This window comes from Drosophila miranda (genome assembly GCF_003369915.1).
Source record: "Drosophila miranda strain MSH22 chromosome Y unlocalized genomic scaffold, D.miranda_PacBio2.1 Contig_Y2_pilon, whole genome shotgun sequence".
Classification (NCBI taxonomy): Eukaryota; Metazoa; Arthropoda; class Insecta; order Diptera; family Drosophilidae; genus Drosophila; species Drosophila miranda.
In genome coordinates this window covers 32018269-32032228 of record NW_022881614.1, presented here as the reverse complement: position 1 = coordinate 32032228, position 13960 = coordinate 32018269, and the positions used below count along the sequence as shown (strand labels likewise).

General features: G+C 43.1%; 1 long non-coding RNA gene across 2 annotated transcripts; it reads right to left on the bottom strand.

The window, feature by feature from the left end:
* Positions 1-7671: 7671 nt before the first annotated feature.
* Positions 7672-11195, bottom strand: LOC117194140. 2 transcript variants are annotated; one of them, XR_004474751.1, is made up of 3 exons: positions 11083-11195; positions 10835-11005; positions 7672-7703 (listed from the first exon to the last, which is right to left on the bottom strand). It is a non-coding gene; the product is annotated as an uncharacterized LOC117194140 (long non-coding RNA). The 2 variants fall into 2 exon arrangements; XR_004474750.1 differs by lacking the exon at positions 7672-7703 and adding an exon at positions 10095-10135.
* Positions 11196-13960: the final 2765 nt, after the last annotated feature.

The following is a 13960-nucleotide window of genomic DNA, read 5'->3' as shown; positions in this document are numbered from 1 at the left end:
CCGGTCTCATGGTTAGTCGGGTAGAGTGGGGGTGGGGTAGGGAGAGATCGCGTCACGGGCTCGAGCATTAGGAGCAAAGACAATAAAAATAAGTTTCGCGTGCGGTTCAAGGTTCAGACGGAAGAAATTTACAGAGAAATGACAGTGTAGGGAGATGAGTCAGCGGAACTAATTCGAGCGGGAGTAGCTTGCGGTGTCATTGCAACTCGGTATGCCCACCCTTCCTTGATCGCACCGGTCCAAATAGGCTGAGTAATGGGTAACGATCCCTAAAATAAACGCTCTACTTCTGCTAGGTTACGTCATCTCGGCGCCACATGATCCTTAATAACGGCAACAATTAACGGGAATTCATTACAAACAGTTTATTCATTAAACTTTCCTCCAAGCTCTCATGGCCGCTAAGAGGGTAGATATATATGTATAAAGGCTACTAAAGTAATAAGGATAATATGTTCAAATAAGCTGCAATTAAGATTAATTATATATATATAAAAATATCATGAGGAGAGATCTTATTAGACTAGAGTCAACTAATTATAAAGAGTATATTCAGGAATAATGGTAATTACGTTACACAAATAGAAATATATTCGAATGGTTTTCAGTTTAAATGCAAAAACAAGGGACGGATACACACGATGGACACGCGGTAATTACGGTCGAGGTTAGAATTTTTCCTCTCACTGCACTACTTGAGTATTTTCCTCAGACGTCCGTCTGGGACCGCGAGTAAAATTGGAAAGAACATGCCCAAGCCACTCTACTTCCGCTTGAGCCCTTGGTTCTCTCATTCCCCTTTTCTCACCACACCTTGACAGTAGCCGCTGTTAACTTATGTCATTTTTTTCTTGCGCGTAACTGCCCAAAAGGTGCAAGGTGCATGTCTAAGGGAAGGGGAAACCGTGGGACGGTTATCCGATATTTTTGGTTGGACAGGCGCCACTACAAAACCCACCTACCAAGATCACACTTGGCAGTGATACACTGAAAAGAGTGATCCACGCCTGAAACCTCATTGTTTTATATCTTTAGCATGGAATTTCCCTAGGATTCGTCCTTGTAGGTCCTCGAGTTCGTAGTAACTATTACCAAGTCTTTTTCTCACCCGGGCTTTCACGAAAGTAGGTTCCAGCTTGGCATTAAAGCCACTGCTAAAGTTACTTTGCTGGAAGTTTCTTTTATACACTTCCTGACCAACGACAAGCGAGACGTCTCGACTACGCAAATTATATACTTTTTCGTTGCGACTATGCTGCTGTTGAGCTGAATGCATAGCTTTTTGCCGAATGATATTGAACGAATCGTCTCGCGAAAACTGTACTGTTCGATCCTCCAGCATTTCTAACTGTCTTAATAGCTGATAGCTAGAGCCATTGGTAACCATATGTTGACCAAACGCTATTCTGTATGGGGTCGAATTAATGGCGGTATGTGTGCTAGAACGTAGTGCACAGGCAATATGGCTCAACTTTTCATCCCAATTGGATTGGTCTGGTTTTATATAGGCCTTTATCGCGGCAATGACCGAACGATTCACACGTTCTGACGCATTTGCTTGGGGTGCATGCACGGCTGTAAACATATGTTTGACACCGTAGTTTTGCAGCAAGCTCTGGAATACCTGTGATTTAAACCGGACTCCATTATCCGATACTACCGTCTCGGGTACGCCGAAGCAGTGAAACAACTCTTCCTCGATAAATCGGATGATCGAATCCGCTGTAAACTTCTTTACGGGTTTGAGAAATGGGAATTTGTCGAAATGATCCAGGACTATAAAGATTCCTATGTTCCCTGACTTACTACGCGGATACGGTCCCAAGAAATCTACATACAGTTTCTGAAAGAATCTGTTAGTTCCCTGAGTTTCTCCCAAGGGAGGTCGTAAACAATAACTTGGATGTTTTGAACATTTGCATACCTCGCACAGATTAACATATGCCTTCACATCGGTGACCAAATTCGGCCAATAGTAGTATCGCCGTATTCGCTCCAGCGTTTTGTGGATACCACCGTGTGAGGAGAGAGGATGTTCGTGTGCTTGCCTCAGCACAACGGACGTTAGGGCGGATGGTACCCATAACTTCCAGCAGAGGTCATCGGATACTTTTTCTCCTACTGCATGTTCAGCACGGCGATAAATGAAACCACCAATTACTTTGACATCAGGCATTTTCGTCTGGTTGGCGGGTTTTTTGGTTTTTAGATCCTCATACTCAACTGAGTGAAACTGTGGTGAACTGAGATCTAGCAGACTATCCATTTGGAGCTCGGACAGGTCTTCAGTATAGGCTCGGGACAGGGCGTCTGGCACTTTGTTGTTGACTCCTTTTCGGTGATGAATTTGGAAGTCAAAACCTTGTAATTTTAACGACCATCTGGCGAGTCTAGAGCTCAAATCCGATTGACTCATAAGCCATTTTAACGAAGCATGATCGGTAATAATGACAAATTAATGCCCTTCGATGTAGGCGCGAAACTTCTTAACACACAGTACAGCTGCTAAACACTCTTTTTTTGTAACCGAGTAATTTCGTTGTCATTGGTTTAGCTTTCTAGACATATATGCGATCGGAACCTCGTTACCTTCTACATCTTTTTGCATCCGCCCACGCCAGTATGACTCGCATCGCAGTGAATTGCGAATGGAATCCGAAAATTTGGACTACGCAAAACGGGAGCACTGCAAAGTTTACTTTTCAGGCCTTCAAATGCAAGTTGGGCCTCATTCGTCCATTCAAACTTACGATTCTGTTTCAACGTGTCCGACAATGGAGCGGCCAGACCGGCATAATTTCGAATGAATTTATGATACCAGCCAGTTACTCCTAAAAACCTTCATACCTGTTTGACTGAACGAGGTGTTGGGAATTCCCGAATGGCTGAAACTTTTTCTGGATCGGTTTTAATAGTTCCATCCCAAATGACATGGCCAAGGTATCTCACATCCTTCAAACAAAATTTACTTTTTTCCACATTAATTGTTAACCCAGCTTGTTTTAACCGAGATGCTAACTCGGATAACACACGCACATGGATTTTGAAAGTAGAAGATACAACGAGCAAATCATCTAGATAGACGAACACTTCATGACGTAACTGAGAGGGTTTAACTTTATCCATTAATTTACACATGGTTTGTGGAGCGTTGGTTAGTCCAAATGGCATTACTGTGTATTGATACAGGGGTCTCCCCGGGACGGTGAACGCGGTCTTTTCGCGAGCGTCTGAAGTCAATGGGATCTGCCAATAGGCATCCTTCAGGTCGATGCTGGAAATATATTCAGCTTTTGGTAGTCGGCTTAATATTCCATCGATCAAAGGCATGGGATATGCACTCTTTAATGTGACTTCGTTGATCTTACGGCTATCGAGACATATTCTCACCTTTCCAGGTTTCCTAACGAGAACGACTGCTGACGACCATGGACTATCAGACTCCTCAATAACGCCAAGCGCTATCATTCTATCTACTTCCTCAAACATGACCTTTTCGACGGCAGGAGATACCGAATAGTGCCGCTGTTTAATTGGCTTTGCATCCCCTATATCGATATCGTGACTTATCCAGCTGGTTCGACCTAGACCTTCTTTGGCGAATGACGGGAACTTTTGGATAGCCTCTGACAACATGGCCTGTTGCGAATCCGTTAGGCTTATATGCATATGGTCATCCTTGGCTAAAGCAGTAACTTCGGGCTTGGCATTCTGGGTTACTACACCTGGAGGTAACAATTTAAATGCAGCCCAAAAGTCCATTCCAAGGTATAATTCTTTAGCGAGTGATGGTACTAAATACAATGTTATGGGTTTAGTTTCATTTCGAAACAGCACGGGAGTGGAGATCTTGCCTACAATTTTCTGCGCAGCTCCATCAGCAGTTCGCACAGACGCATTAACGGTTTTGACGGTCACATGACTAACTTTCAACGCTAACTCCCCTCCTATACAACTGATTGTTGCTCCTGTATCCAAAAGACCAGTGACTGTTCTCCCCAATAGTTGAAACTTTGCATACGGTCTTATGTCCTGCGCATTCCCAACTACGGCGGATAACAAAACGTTTCGTTCTTGCTTTCGTGCTACTTTATACGCACATCTACGCAACTTCATTCATAGGGAGCGTTGGCTACCATTCTCTATCTCTGTCCTGGTTGGTAAGTCTGGTATTTGTGACATGGCCGGTTGAAGTGGTAGCGAGTTTGTTTTTGAACTCGTTACTCCGTATTGGTGGCTTTCGATACCATCTGTCTGCGTGCACTGATCAACGGTGCACGAGCTGCCAAGTTTTTATACCCGATACTCAAAATGAGTATTGGGGTATATTAGATTTGTGGTAAAAGTGGATGTGTGTAACGTCCAAAAGGAATCGTTTCCGACCCCATAAAGTATATATATTCTTGATCAGCATCAATAGCCGAGTCGATTGAGCCATGTCTGTCTGTCCGTCTGTCCGTCTGTCCATCCCCTTCAGCGCTTAGTGCTCAAAGACTATAAGAGCAAGAGCAACGATGTTTTGGATCCAGACTTCTGTGATATGTCACTGCTACAAGAATATTTCAAAACTTTACCCCGCCCACTTCCGCCCCCACAAAGGACGAAAATCTGTGGCATCCACAATTTCGACGACACGAGAAAACTAAAAAAGCAGAATCGTAGAAGATAACTATATCTTTTAGAGTGCAAAATCTGAACCAGATCGTATAATTATTATAGCCAGAATCAAGAAAACAATTTCATTCTTTCTCGCCCTGTCTCTCTCTAACACACACGTAGCATAGCCGGCTTTGCTTAGAGTAAAACATTAGCGCCTAGATTTCAGAGACTACAAAAGCTAGAGCAACCAAATTTGGTATCCACACTCCTAATATATCGGACCGAGACGAGTTTGTTTCAAAATTTCGCCACACCCCCTTCCGCCCCGCAAAGGATGAAAATCTGGGGATATTCACAAATCTCAGAGACTATTAAGGCTAGAGTAACCAAATTTGGTATCCGCACTCCTGTTAGATCTCACTATAAAACGTATGTCTCAAAATTTCGCCCCACCCCCTACCGCCCCCACAAAGAACGAAAATCTGTTGCATCCACAATATTAAGGATACGAGAAAACTAAAAACGCAGAATCATAGATAATGATCATATATATCAGATTGCTGAATCTGGATCAGATCAGATCATTTTTATAGCCAAAAGGAACAAATCAATTTGCACTTGCTACGCAGCACCCGACGTCACGCTCAGACTGATTTTCTGTCTCTCTCGCACGCACTCCTTGTCGTGTCGTTTAATATTAGCGGCGTCTGCCGGAGGAGAGCCATACTGACTTAGTATCGGGTATAACTGTAGAGTTGCGGTGTCCGCAGCAACTCACAACGTTCCCCCTCGTTTGGATTGCATTTTCTACAAGAGGGCTTGTAATTGTCAGCTTTCCCACACCCATAACAAAAAACCCTCCGCTCTCCAGTACATTCTTGGTAACGGTGACCTAACTTCCCACAATTCCAACAGTTAAGGGTCATGGCATCAATACTTGCATCATCTACACCATCAGCATCGTCATCCGTCTCACTGAACGTTTGATGCATCTCATTAATATGTCGTTTAGACGCAGCACGCTGCAAAATTGTCGTAGATTTGGACAAGTTCTGCAAGAATCGCTCGCGAGTACGAACTATATGACGTAGCTCTGCGATACTGTTGATGGGTACATACAAGATTTCGTGTTGAATTTCTGGAACTAAATTGGCTTTAAGAGCTTCTAACAGATAGGGCTCAGTCATTGGCTGTACTAGTTTGTCTGCCAATGCGACTATTGCTTCATAAAATAAATCAAACGGTTCATTTGGCTTCTGTTTCCGCTGCGTGATCGCTGAGCGGATATCCAAGTCGGTACGTCCGTCTTTGAATTGAGTCTTGAGTGCTACGCACAGGTCGGACCATCGGATGAGGGGGACACTCTTGTGGTATCGCCAGAACCATTCACTGGCACTGCCCTCAATCAGGTTGCTCGCATATCTGGCTAACAGTTCAAAATTTCCATTTAAGGATTGGTTGGTCATGGCATTTACCCTATAAATGAAGTCGTCCACGCCAATGGAGAAATGACCTGAAAACCGTATTTTCCAATTTGAAATGATTTGGCTTATTCTATCAGCTCGTAGCTCTGAGACTGGCGGGGTCCCTCCTAGACTATATCTAGCTGGTGGCTCTCTGGCCGTCTGTCTTTCCGAACTACCCCCGAACAGTTGCTGAAACGTTTGTTGTTCTACTTCGTCGATGGTTTGTGTATTGGTTGGTTGTGAACGAACACTTTCAATACTTTCACGGGACGCCGTGAACATTCCATTCCAACATTCCAGGCCAGTTTCTATGGTCTGCGCTAATATGTTGGTTTGAGCCTGCATTGCAGCTGCCAAAGCATCGGCAATAACCTGGGGTAGACCTGCATTGGTCGAAGCGGCATTTGCTTCCATTTGTACTTCCGAGTTAGTCTCACTAACAGTTGACCCGCTTGGGCGTCTGCGTTGGGATCGGTTGCCCTACCCTTAGATCTAGTCTGGTGCATGGTTGTGCTGGGGTCTTGGCTTGCAGTCTGGACTGCGGCAATCTCCTCAGCTAAATTCAAAGCCGATCCATGCAAGCTAACGTGGCAGACAGGACAAAGCTTTTTGGCTCCAGCTTTACGGTTAAAACAGACTCGGTGGAATTGGTGTCCACAGCTGGTGGTAATTAACTGAGCTAGGTAGTCAACTTCCTTGGCGCACGTGCTACAAATTATTCCCTGATTCTCTATTTGAGCGAAATTCTCGGGACTACGACTTAGGGGCATGATTATCGTAAATAATCTCTTACCCGACGATCTTTTATAGATAATTACGACACTAAATACGGACTAATTTATATATCAAGGCAAAGGAATACAAACGACAAAATGTTTTTAAATAAAAGGATCATGATTCTGCTTCGATGCACATAAGAGATAGACTGAATCTCGTTCGCTATCTAATCTCACTGTCTAAGAGACGAATTCGTGTAGAAAACAAAGATACTGAGTCGGACAGGTTCTTTATACCGCGAGACAGGCGATAGCTTTTTGCCATACATACACCTGATTTCTATCAACGGCTGAATCCTATCACAAAAACTGGACCAAGTAGGTCTTACTTTGCATCAACTGGGCCAAGAGCTTATTCTAAAAGCTTCAGGATTTCGACAGTCGACGACGCTCTTTATAGTTGGGAGGATGATAGAAAATAGAAAAAGCTGCAAATAAACTTCCTTGCGTATACTCTCAACTCCGCGAGATAGGTTATAGCTTGTCGCCATAAATTAACCCAATTTCGATCGACGGAGGGAATATCTACTTGCACTCGATCGATATACCGGCAGTGGTTAAGTCAGATGCAGCTTAAGTGGACTGGACCAAGAGCTTAATGGAATACATCGGGATTTTAACAGTCTCTCTCGCTACACTATACCTTCACAACCGATATTGAGGAAGTTAGCAAGGTTGTCTGAACCAAGGATAAGGAATTTCCAGTCGGGTGTAGTTGACTGTCTTTCGGACATTTACTGGGGCTGTGACAGCTCGGGCCCCACGTTGGGCGCCAATTATTATTATTTTTCTTTTATATTTATTATATATATTAATATATATTGCTAATACTGTAACAGATAACGAAGCAGGAGGCTAGGATCTGAAACGGTAGACGAGCAGATGGAGGGTATGATCGAGATCCATGCACGCGTTGCTGCCGGTCTCATGGTTAGTCGGGTAGAGTGGGGGTGGGGTAGGGAGAGATCGCGTCACGAGCTCGAGCATTAGGAGCAAAGACAATAAAAATAAGTTTCGCGTGCGGTTCAAGGTTCAGACGGAAGAAATTTACAGAGAAATGACAGTGTAGGGAGATGAGTCAGCGGAACTAATTCGAGCGGGAGTTGCTTGCGGTGTCAATGCAACTCGGTATGCCCACCCTTCCTTGATCGCACCGGTCCAAATAGGCTGAGTAATGGGTAACGATCCCTAAAATAAACGCCCTACTTCTGCTAGGTTACGTCATCTCGGCGCCACATGATCCTTAATAACGGCAACAATTAACGGGAATTCATTACAAACAGTTTATTCATTAAACTTTCCTCCAAGCTCTCATGGCCGCTAAGAGGGTAGATATATATGTATAAAGGCTACTAAAGTAATAAGGAACATATTACAAATAAGCTGCAATTAAGACTAATTATATATATATAAAACGAGCGGGAACGTTGTGAGTTGCTGCGGACACCGCAACTCTACAGTTATACCCGATACTAAGTCAGTATGGCTCTCCTCCGGCAGACGCCGCTAATATTAAACGACACGACAAAGAGAGAGGCAGAAAATCAGTCTGAGCGTGACGTCGGTGGCTGCGTAGCCACTGCAAATTGATTTGTTCCTATTGGCTATAAAAATGATCTGATCTGATCCAGATTCAGCAATCTGATAGATATGGTCATTATCTATGATTCTGCGTTTTTGGTTTTCTCGAATGTGCAATATTGTGGATGCAACAGATTTTCGTCCTTTGTGGGGGCGGAAGGGGGTGGGGCGAAATTCTGAGATACACGTTTTATAGTGAGATCTAACAGAAGTGCGGATACCAAATTTGGTTACTCTAGCCTTAATAGTCTCTGAGATTTGTGGATGCCCCAGATTTTCGTCCTTTGCGGGGGCGGGAGGGGGTGTGGCGAAATTTGGACATGAAACGGTCAAGGTCCGATATCACAGGGGTGTGGATACCAAATTTGGTTGCTCTAGCTCTTATGGGTTCTGAGATCCTTGAACTCATATTTTGCAATTGGCAAAACCGACCATGAAACCTGTGTGTTAGAGAGAGACAAAGCGAGAAAGAATGAAATTGTTTTCTTGATTCTGGCTATAATAATTATACGATCTGGTTCAGATTTTGCACTCTAGAAGATATAGTTATCTTCTACGATTCTGCGTTTTTAGTTTTCTCGTGTCGGTGAAATTGTGGATGCCACAGATTTTCGTCTTTTGTGGGGGCGGAAGTGGGCGGGGCGAAGTTTTGAAATATTTTTGTAGCAGTGACATATCACAGAAGTCTGGATCAAAAACATCGTTGCTATAGCTCTTATAGTCTTTGAGCACTAGGCGCTGAAGTGGACGGACGGACGGACGGACAGACGGACAGACAGACAGGGCTCAATCGACTCGGCTATTGATGCTGATCAAGAATATATATACTTTATGGGGTCGGAAAAGATTCCTTCTGGACGTTACACACATCCACTTTTACCACAAATCTAATATACCCCAATACTCATTTTGAGTATCGGGTATAAAAATATCATGAGGAGAGATCTTATTAGACTAGAGTCAACTAATTATAAAGAGTATATTCAGGAATAATGGTAATTACGTTACACAAATAGAAATATATTCGAATGGTTTTCAGTTTAAATGCAAAAACAAGGGACGGATGGGTGCATCTTTAAAGTTCACAGCAATTGCTTGTGGGGTAATCCCAATCATAAGTTCGGTTGTCGATAGATTCGGAATTGCAGAAAGTTACATTGCTTGCGAAAGAGCAGAACAAAACAAACACGTGAACAATTGGATTGGTCAGCGTTACAGTACGGCTGGGAAGTTTACGGTCGAGGCATGGAATCTTTAATGTTGCTTCGACTTGCGTAAAATTTTGAATTCACATATAGCAGACGTTCACAGGTTATCACTCACATTACGATCAAATCCAACGATGAAAGCGCTTCCATGTGGTCGATGAGGGTGGCTGAAAACTTGTAAATATCAGTGTGTCAGAGTAGATAGGCGATACGCGCGAGTATTAGTTTTAGTTCGTTTCCTTCTAGCTGCACATTTCTTTATGATAAGCCAAACAAACCGAATCTCACGAAATTAACTTTTAATGTTAATCCTAGGGTCAGTACAATAGTGGGGTTTCAAAGTATTATTCTAATATGAAGAAATGCATGGGCATAGCCATCATGATCGAGACATGCTGACTTCATCAGCAACGCAAACTGTATTTCGGCACCGGTAAATGTCTTCTCCTTTAGCGTTGCTGTTCGTATGCGGGCGGCGTAAGCGACGTAGCAATGACGAAAGTCACTGAAGAGGGAATAGTCAATTTCACACATATGTATGTAAATTAAATAACTGCGGTAGCGGATTGTGTTTTTAAAAAGTTTTTATTTTACTTCTAACTTGACTGATATAGATTTAAGTAGAGGGTCACAAAGGATTCCGGGCAAAGGGTTTGCGCGATCTTAATTTTTAGCTCGACTTTGCGGTGTCGCTTCTGGATCAAGACTGCTTGAACTTTTTGATCTTTGCATCGTTGATCCCTTTCGGGAATAGTTTTTCTATAAACATTTCAATTGATTTCGCCATCCCGAGTATTGGATTTCGTCATCCAAAGAGAGAACTGTAAAATGCCTAAAGTGCAGGATCTGCAGAAAGCCGGGAGTGAGATTGTTTATGAGAAGCCGGGTGTGGGCAAACATTGGTTTTCCATTTAGGCGAGTGTCAAAGATTGGGATTGCGGCGGGAGCCCTTGAGATTGTACATCTTAGAAATCAATTAGGCGGAGGCCCAAGATTGAAATTGTTTTCGTTTTGGAAAGCCAAAGATTGTTTACAACTCGTATAAGAGCTCAATAGAATTGGGTACGTTAACTTGTACATATGTATGTCACTGCACGCGTAGATATAAGCCAATCGACCGTTTTTCACTGGTGTAGGCCGAGCAAGGCTTGTATGTGTGTGGACCCACGCCGGTACACGCTGCGATAAATACAGTGATGCTCACATGTATGCAGACGCCACGCCGAAAGAAGATTTGGGGGCGAAGACGGCTAACACATACTGTAGTCGATCGGGACGCTGGGTATTTATATGTGTGGTAAGGTGACGAGACTGTAGTGGGTACGGCTTACGGCACCACGACCGGCGTTTCGTACGGTATTACGTACGGCCAAACCTATGGTTAGGTTTTTTAAGAAAAAAACGAACTTTAATTTTCTGTTGGCCGGCAGTTTGGGTACAATTTTCACTCACCCGATGGGTTCGGCCTTCGCTTAATAAACGTAGGAATGGTCGGCTGATCTTTTGACTAGATCTTAGCCACGATGGACACGCGGTAATTACGGTCGAGGTTAGAATTTTTCGTTTCACTGCACTACTTGAGTATTTTCCTCAGACGTCCGTCTGGGACCGCGAGTAAAATTGGAAAGAACATGCCCAAGCCACTCTCCTTCCGCTTGAGCCCTTGGTTCTCTCATTCCCCTTTTCTCACCACACCTTGACAGTAGCCGCTGTTAACTTATGTCATTTTTTTCTTGCGCGTAACTGCCCAAAAGGTGCAAGGTGCATGTCTAAGGGAAGGGGAAACCGTGGGACGGTTATCCGATATTTTTGGTTGGACAGGCGCCACTACAGTGTGTCCCGTCATAAGTCTGTTACTGGTCTTGATGCTTTTAGCATTCCATTTAAGAGAAAAATGCCAGGGTTTACTGGGTATGTCTGGAAATATGTCTATTAGGCTGGATCCCTTCGTCCTACACTTCATCCTGTAGTCCTTATTCCATTTGTATACTAAAAAGTTCCTTATTTCTCTTTGAGCCTCCTTGTAGCTGTATTTTATATTTATTGTAACCCCCTCACTTGTAGCAGCCTTTGCTGCTATGTCAGTCTTTTCGTTGATGGCCACACCCTTGTGACCAGGGACCCATAGAATGTCAAGTTTCTGAATGTCTGATTGGTTAATTATGTTGTGAATATCATTCACTAGGTACGAGTCTGTATTCTTATTTTTAATTAAATTAATAGCTCCTAATCCATCACTTAAAATCACAGCCTTTTTGTAATTATATTTAAGACATAGTTCGCAGGCCTTTTTAAGGCCTACGAGTTCGGCACCTACTGAGGATAATCTGTTTTTATACCCGATACTCAAAATGAGTATTGGGGTATATTAGATTTGTGGTAAAAGTGGATGTGTGTAACGTCCAGAAGGAATCGTTTCCGACCCCATAAAGTATATATATTCTTGATCAGCATCAATAGCCGAGTCGATTGGGCCCTGTCTGTCTGTCCGTCTGTCCGTCCGTCCGTCTGTCCGTCCCCTTCAGCGCCTAGTGCTCAAAGACTATAAGAGCTAGAGCAACGATGTTTTGGATCCAGACTTCTGTGATACGTCACTGCTACAAAAATATTTCAAAACTTCGCCCCGCCCACTTCCGCCCCCACAAAAGACGAAAATCTGTGGCATTCACAATTTTAAAGATATGAGAAAACCAAAAACGTATAATTGTAGAGAATGACCATATCTTTAAGACTGCGGAATCTGAATTGGATCGTATTATTATTATAGCCAGCATCAAGAAAACAATTTCATTTTTTCTCTCCCTGTTACCATCTAACCCACTCGTAGCATAGGCGGCTTTGCTTAGAGTAAAACATTAGCGCCTAGATCTCAGAGACTATAAAAGCTAGAGCAACCAAATTTGGTATCCACACTACTAATATACCGGACCGAGACGAGTTTGTTTCAAAATTTCGCCACACCCCCTTCCGCCCCCGCAAAGGACGAAAATCTGGGGATATTAAAAAATCTCAGAGACTATTAAGGCTAGAGTAACCAAATTTGGTATCCGCACTTCTGTTAGATCTTACTATAAAACGTGTATCTCAAAATTTCGCCCCACCCCCTTCCGCCCACACAAAAGACGAAAATCTGTTGCATCCACAATATTGCACATTCGAGAAAACTAAAAACGCAGAATCATAGATAATGACCATATCTATCAGATTGCTGAATCTGGATCAGATCAGATCAGATCATTTTTATAGCCAATAGGAACAAATCAATTTGCAGTGGCTACGCAGCGCCCGACGTCACGCTCAGACTGATTTTCTGTCTCTCTCGCACGCACTCCTTGTCGTGTCGTTCAATATTAGCGGCGTCTGCCGGAGGAGAGCCATACTGACTAAGTATCGGGTATAACTGTAGAGTTGCGGTGTCCGCAGCAACTCACAACGTTCCCCCTCGTTTTTATATGCTTTTTATAATTTTGTTGTTGTCGGGACATAAGGGTTAAGAATATATCAAAAAATTCGTCCGTGAACAACCTTCATCATCAACAAGCAAGCATGCGCTGCCGATAAGGGACAACACGAACGAACTTCGGCTCCCGACGAGACCACCTTGTATAATTGCATCATGATCCAGTCAATGTATGTTTTAGGAAAACACTCATTTTCCATTAGTCTTTTTAGGAATTTCAGGTTGACACAATTGTAGGCATTGTTGAGGTCAACAACCACAAGAGTAACGTGTTCCTTGTTCTTTTTCTTTGCCGCTACCACATTGATGACATCATTAATGCACATCACTGCAGACTTGTTTATATACCCGATACTCAAAATGAGTATTGGGGTATATTAGATTTGTGGTAAAAGTGGATGTGTGTAACGTCCAGAAGGAATCGTTTCCGACCCCCTAAAGTATATATATTCTTGATCAGCATCAATAGCCGAGTCGATTGAGCCATGTCTGTCTGTCCGTCCCTATTAGCGCCTAGTGCTCAAAGACTATAAGAGCTAGAGCAACGATGTTTTGGACCCAGACTTCTGTGATATGTCACTGCTACAAAAATATTTCAAAACTGGGGATATTCACAAATCTCAGAGACTATTAAGGCTAGAGTAACCACTCCTTGTTTTCTTGTATATGCTTTTCCAGCCTGGCTTTTACCATGCCATTTACTGTCTTGGCTAGAACCGAAATGAGGTATATGGGTCGAAAATGTTTTAAGTAGTCAGATCCATGTTTTTTTTCGGTATTGGTACAATTCTGATAGATCTCCATTCGACTAGAAAATCGCACATAGCCACTCGACGGTTGTAAAAATGTACAAGTTCTGTCTTTATACTA